Raw genomic sequence first — 7,567 nt, forward strand, 5'->3', positions numbered from 1 at the left:
CGCATATCCAGTAAAATCTGAACAAACCAAATAATATTGCAGCACGGAATACATATTATAAATGACAACAAGTTGCGAAATGTCTTTATTTATTGCTACTGTAAACTCACCTATAAATAAAAGCTTGAAAATTGTCAGTCAGGAGTAGCGCATGTCCTGTGGGGTGCCTCAGCGCAGCACGCAAAAGGAATTTCGAATTTTATTGCTGCATTGTGCGAATACATTGTGGAATGCACGAATAAAAACTTTTTAGCTCAGTGCGTCCAAAACCAAATAAAATCTACTAAGCTGTTTAATGTCCGGGGGTACATGACTGCAAAGCCATTTGCGCTAAAATTTTAAAACACTCAACAAAAATTTAAGCCAGGTCTTGGCTTGTGAATTTAGTAAGTGGTATATGAATTACAAGCTTAACTGGAAACCAAACATTGAAGAGTCTGTAAGGAAGGCCACGGTGGCTCTGTATGCAGCGAAGACAATGTTGGGCAACAGATGGGGTTTGAAACCAAGAATTATGCACTGTATAACGTAGTTAAGAAGTTCAGCGTAATTCAAAGATCAGCAGGCGCTGGTGTAACAAGTGCAATGAGATCCTTTCCGAAGGATGTCCTAAAAGTACTTCTTGACTTATTACCCATAGATATTTTTATCGAAAACTTAGCTGCGTGCCCTGGTGCTCTGGATGGAAAGACCGGTCGGACAGGGTTCCATCCTAGACGCGCTACTGACTGAAACTAAAGCGCTGCCCACAGACTATAACCTGTCGAAGACCTGGGATCACCACCAACCCCGCACGAAATTCCAAAGCCGTAATGACTGGAATCAAGCAAAGTTCGAGTTCTTGTAGGGCTTAACTGTCTTTATGGACAGGTCAAATATGAAATGTGGTGTGAGTGCATTGAACAATATAACCTGAAGTTATCCTTTCGCCTGCCAGACTATGCAAGCGTTTTCCAGGCCGAAACATTTGAATTGAAGGAGGTAGTAAGGTACATAAAAGAGGTAGGTGAACATCTTCTCGGATGGCCAATCAGCCATTCAGGCACTCTCTGTTAGATCTTAACTAGTGTATGACTGTAGGAGAGAGCTGGCTTATAATTCTTATCAATACGAAATTACCTTAATATGGGTCGCGAGACATAGGGACATTTAGGGAAACGAGGTCGCCTCGTTCAGGGAGATTAGGACAAAAAGTACCGAAATTTATCACACGAAGTCCAAGCAGAGGTGGAACGGCACAGTATCTTACCCGGCAGTTATGGGTGTCCTACGACCCACTTAAAACCAAAGCTCTCTTAAGAATGAGCAGACAAGATGCCTTAAGTTTCTCTTTATCTCTTTTCCGTTTTCTTTAAAAACATATCTCTTGTCTTTCTTCTTTTCCATTCGGTATGCTTTGTAATTACAATTACCAATTACCTCTTTCGAAGCGGAAATTCACAACCAGGCGATTAAGAATTGCTTCGTTAGAGGGAATGGACAATGTTGAGTACAATCATGCCTTTTGATATTTATAAATTGGTAGACTTGGTCCCGAGTAATTTTGTTATGGACAAAAACACAGATTTATGTGTGGATCCCATTCGCGATTGGAGTGAAACTTCTCCTTATTACCCGAATATCTCAGCAGATTAATTGAGTATTTTTCTTCCTAATAATCTTAATTCTAATCTTAATCTTAATCCTCATCTTGGATAATCTTAATCTTAATTTTAATTTTAATCATAACCTAAATCCTTATTTTAATCTTAACATAAATCTTAATCTTAATCTTAATGCTAGCCTTAATCCTAATCTTAATCCTAATCTTAATCTTAATCTTAATATTAATTTTAATATTAATCTTAATCTTAATCTCAATCTTAATCTTAATCTTAAAGTTAATCTTAGTCTTAATCTAAATCTTAATTTTAAGCTTAATCTTAATCCTAATCCAAATCTTACCCTTAATCTTAGTTTTAATCTTAACTTTAATCTTAATTTTTATCTTAATTTGAATCTTAATCTTAATCTCAATCTCAGTCTTATTTTTAATCTTAAGTTGAATCTTAGTCCTGATCTTAATCTTTATCCTAATCTTATTCTTGATCTTAGTCCTAATCTTAATATAACTCTTAATCTTAATCCTAATCTTAATATTAACCCTAATCTTATTCTTGATCTTAATTTCAATCTTAGTTCTAATCTTACTCTTAATCTTTTCGAGTCTTAATATTGATTCTTATCCTGGTCATTATCCTAATCCTTACCTTAATCTAAATGCTAATCTCAACCCTAGTCCTATCTTAATCTTATCGCAGTTTCTCTTAAAAAAGTGTGTGCAAATTACCCACCAGACGGTAGTTAATTTTTACCGCAGCGATTATTAAATCCTCCACGCTGAAATTAAAGTTATCGCTATTAATTAATTCATAAATTGCAATGTTCTGTCTTTCCTTTTCAATTACTTCCGTTGCAACGGCTTTGGCTGATAAACTTATTAAAAACTGTAAAGGAATGATCTGCTTGAAAAACGGAAGGCACGCAAACCTATAATAAAAACTTAGTGGAGAAAACATAATGGCACAGAGAATGCAAGTATTGAACTGCAGAACTCAATTGAGCCTTCACAATTGCCAATTCGATTGTGTTGAGTGCTGTTGAAAAGAAATGGAAGAAGGAGAAAGCAAATGCGTACTAATATTTCCAGCGCATAATCGAGCGTTCACGTATATATTGCTATACTTATGTACGTATGTACATATAGATATGTGAACTCATACATATGTACATAATAGTGTTTGTAATTTTGCATTGCTGCATAGCCATTGTGGGCAGCAATAATTGAGTTAATGTATGAACTCTGACATGGATTCAACTGTGCATTTTGACTTATTCTGCTTTCATATTTATGGATGTATTTTTTACATGTGTACCAAAGAATGTATCATGAGTTTGATTGAGATTCAAAAGAAGAAAAACAATGTTGTTGTGTAATTGCATTTTTCTTACATTTCAAGCTACTCGTATTTTAACGCAGTTCAGCCGCTTGACCATCGTAAGTAACGTCGGATGAATAACGATGAGCTGTATGAGCTTTACTATGATGTAGACGTAGTGCAGCGAACTAAAATCCAGCGCCTCCACTGGCTAGGTCATTTCGTTCGAATGGACAGAAACGCTCCAGCTCTGAATGTAATCATCTCGGGTCGCGATGCTGGTAACAGAGGAAAAGGAAGGCCTCATTCGCGTTGGAAAGACCAGGTGGAGAAGGACTAGGCTTCACATCGCATTTCCAATTGGCGTCAGTTGGCACAGAAGAGAAATTACTGGCTTTTTGGGACTGGGCCAAAATTGCTTAGGCGTCAATAAAGAAGATGTAAAAATAGTTTAACATATTACACTTTTTTCTCTCGCATGTATTTTTGGTGCACCCTACATCTAAGATTTTTTTAATATTTTCTCAACCAAATCGCATCAAGCTTTATTTTTCTAATAACTTTTAAATTCGGCATTTTAAATTTAATTGATTTTGGGACTATTAAGCGTACGAGCGTCTTTGCCCAATTATAGTTACACTGCATTATAGGTATGTAATAAGAAATGCTCAAGTCTGTATGATTTATTTCACTCATTTATGACTTTTTTCGCCCTTGGTAGGCGGAATACACAGTGCATCTAACTCGCAAGTCGGTTTGGGTGTATTTGTGAAAATAAATATGTTACACCGACATGACTCCTGGAATGACTCTGAATGATTTAACTGTGTATAGTCGAAGGCGAGTCAACACGTACACAAATTACTCGCGAGTCAGATGCACAGTGTATGCCGCCTATAAAAACGATTTCGTCTAAACAAATTGGCAGGCAGGGGAAATTTATTTTTGCCTCAAACTCACAAAAATATCTCACATTTTCTTGTATGAAAAATCATGAAGAATGGTGTTTATGAAAGTTTTTCAAAAGTTATAAAGGAGTCTTTCATATTTTCGAAAAGTAATAGCAGTATTAGAAATTAAAGTGTTCAAAGAAGACTAGTCGCTGTTGAGGTGTAACCACGCAATCAAGTGAAAATATTTTTAATTGAAATCGTAAGTGGCATGAATTTAATATGTACATAATTATATTGCTATAATGGATAAATATGACTTCTAAATTCGAAACTTCCAATAAGCGATGCCATTATCAATAACAGTTTGTAACTTGATTTACAATAATTACCTAGCCAGCTTAATAGAAATAGCTCAACAGCATTGTTTCTCGTCGAACTGTACTCTATAGCAATGCATATTTAAGTAGCGACCAATCTTAGTTAAAATCATTATTTAATGCGAAAATGTCCTTACGTCTATATGCATGTATTTAGATATGCTTCACTGAACGCACATACATAGGCATATATGCACATATTTTCCATTAGTCGAGAGAAATATAACTACATATATATACAATATATTTTTGGATGCACATATATACATATATAAACATGTATATGTATCTCACATGTATGTACATATGTATGTATGATAAAACAAACACTTAATTAAATTTGATTACCGGTGTACAATGTGCAAGTAATACCAGATAAATCATTCAATAATATCAACATTGACGGTCGCAATAATTAAAGCTTACCTACGATACGCCATTACACGTAAAGTCACTTTAGGAAGCATTTCTTGCACCACAATTAAGCCAAAATTACAAGACGTCACATATGTTATTTGCAGATTTTAATGAAAAACTCCCCAAGCGCAAGTGTCTATCAGTTTTACTCCCTACAGCGTAAAGTGGTGAAGGATGTACATAAGTGAATTGCATGCGAATGGAGAAATAGCCCAAACATCTTAGCGACCGAACACGCATCCCACACAACCACTATGTATAGCATTGCAAAGGCAAAACACGATGTGTGTATGTGTGTGTGGTGGGGGCAGAAGGAGCAAACTGTGTGTCCGACCACATGTCGACACGTTTTACAACAGAAAATAATTACACTCAATTCAAGTTGAAATGAACGAACTATACACATGTGCTCTGCGAAACATCAGTAAGTGGCGTGTATATGTATGTACATATGTAGATACATATATGAAAGTGAAGAAACTTAGTTTTATGTAATAAATACATATCTAAACCTTCAGGTATGTGCTTTGCCAATTTAGCAATTTCATGCCTCATCTAATCATATACATATATACATACATACATATGTTTAAAGGGTGCATTCATAATGAAAATGGACTTCTCAGTTTACTACATAACTAATAAAGGAAGCAGCTTTAATAAATTACGGCATTAAATGGAGTTAAAACTAACGGCTCTATTCGGTATCACTGACAAATTCTTGTCATAGCTTTTACTACGCAAAAATATATGAAAAAGTTTAAATTTGTCAGTAAAATTTTTTCTGTCACTGATACAGAGTTGAGCTATAAAACTCGTAGCGAATTTGCATTTCACAGTGAAAAGCAAACAATTTCTAATTAATTTTTGACTTTTTACTCATAACAAGAAATAGTAGTTTTAGTAGTAGTAGTAGTGATTTTATTTTGAACTTCACCACGAAAAGCAAACTAAACAAACTTGCCTTTGGCCGAAAACTAAAACACATTTAATACCGAAAATCCGGAAAAATTAGGAAAAGTAAAGCACGAAGTATTCCAGAACATCCGGAATTAAGTTTAGTCCTAAAACTGCCATGCCCATTTCAAGGAGTTGGTCGGATTAAACTTCCACTAGCAGACATTGTCAGTCCCATACGATCGTAGAAGCATTGGTGATATAGCACAGTGTCCCATGATGACACCGGTAAGCTCTCTCTGATACTGCAGAACTATTGTGTTTCAATAGGTCTTTCATCTTTTTTTCAACTAAGCCGCGGCCATAAGAATTTTTAGACCTGGCAGTCTTCAAGTTTGTTCCAAAAGTAAATAGTAGTACAGAGTAATCCGCCTCGTTGATTAGCATCTCCGAGACGTATTAGACCAAGAGCTCATGACCAAAAAACCCATTATACTTCAGATCGATGGAAAATTTTTTGTGAGCTTAGCTTGTTAATATATAAATCGAGATCCGCAGGGCTGGCTGCTGAATAGCGGTCTTGACCACGCGTTTTAGCTATTAAAGATGTCAATAAAAACCGATTGCAGTACTTTAAGACCATCACAATGGGCTGGCAGTAGAAATTTCATCTGTTTATAATATTACTATTGTGCTGTCAAAGGGAAAGATGGGTGTTATGACTAATAGTTGCAATATGGGCTAGCAGTACTTTGAGACCATAGAAATTGGCAGGCAGCCTTGAATTCCTTTTATGTACACTGTAAATAAAATTCTATTAAAATTTCAAGTCATCTGCAGTATGTTGATTAATCGGTTTTTATTGACAACTTTAATAGCTAAAACGCATAATCAAGATTGCTATTCAGCAGCCAACCCTCCGGATCTCGATTTATATATTAACAAGCTAAGCTCACAAAAAATTTCAATTGATCTGAAGTAAAATGAGTTTTTTGGTCATGCGCTCTCCGTCTATATCTGACCATGTCATCAGCCGACCCATTCCTTTCAATATTGCTAAGTCCAGTGTTTTAGCATAGAGTGACGTTTAAAAAAATTTTAAAAATATTTTTATATACATACAGTCAGTCAATAAAGTTTAGGTACAGCGAATTTTTTACAATACCGCAACCATTTTTTTTATATTTTTTTTTCCGCTAATTTTTTATAAAAAGATGGTTAATTCTACAACAAAATCCCCAAAAATCAAAGTTCTAAACCTTATGGTATTCAATTATTTGCAAACTTCATAATGCGTTCTTGTATACTTTCGTTTTGACTTACAATTTACTAAGCTCGGCGGTTGTCACGAAAAATGTTAACACAAAAAAGCAGAGTTATTAATTTCATTAGCAATTTTCTAAAAGCCCTGCGGTACCCATTCATTATTTGAGACAATTCCTTTTCATTTATAAAAACACCCAAACTATTTAGCTTAGGCTTGGTTAGGTCTGCGCCAATACTCAACTTACTTCTTGCCTGAAAAGTGTGTAATCTTGGAGATGACGATCTTACATACATACATGCCTTCTTATAAACAGGCATATCGCACACCATCTTCAAAAGAGGCACAACTCAAAAATCAGATCCGAAATTATAACTGCATGTGGATCGTAAAGATTCAAAGAAACTACTGCAAAGACAGGTATAACATTAGTTTTCTAGTTAGAGAGTATAATCATGAAAAAAATATATATTTGAATTAATTGGAGATGAATTGTACGAATTGATTTATGAAAAAAAAAAAAAAATGTATCAAATCTTTTCTTCGAGTTGTGCCCCTTTGGAAGATGAAGTGCCATATGTAAATGTTCAAGAATGTTTGCAGCACTTTCATTTTCATTTGAAACAAAAATCAATTGGAAATTGTACCTAATTGAGCATAAAAAAAATACTTGGAAATAGCAGTCAAGGTACCATTTAGAAACATTTACCGTACCATTTGTTCAAAGAAATTGTGCATAAAGCGAATAAGTGAGACTTTTTTATGTTAACATACACATATTTATATATGTGCTTACATATG

Source organism: Rhagoletis pomonella, unplaced genomic scaffold, assembly GCF_013731165.1.
Source record: "Rhagoletis pomonella isolate Grant_MI unplaced genomic scaffold, Rhpom_1.0 Rhpom_scaffold_00011, whole genome shotgun sequence".
Classification (NCBI taxonomy): domain Eukaryota; kingdom Metazoa; phylum Arthropoda; class Insecta; order Diptera; family Tephritidae; genus Rhagoletis; species Rhagoletis pomonella.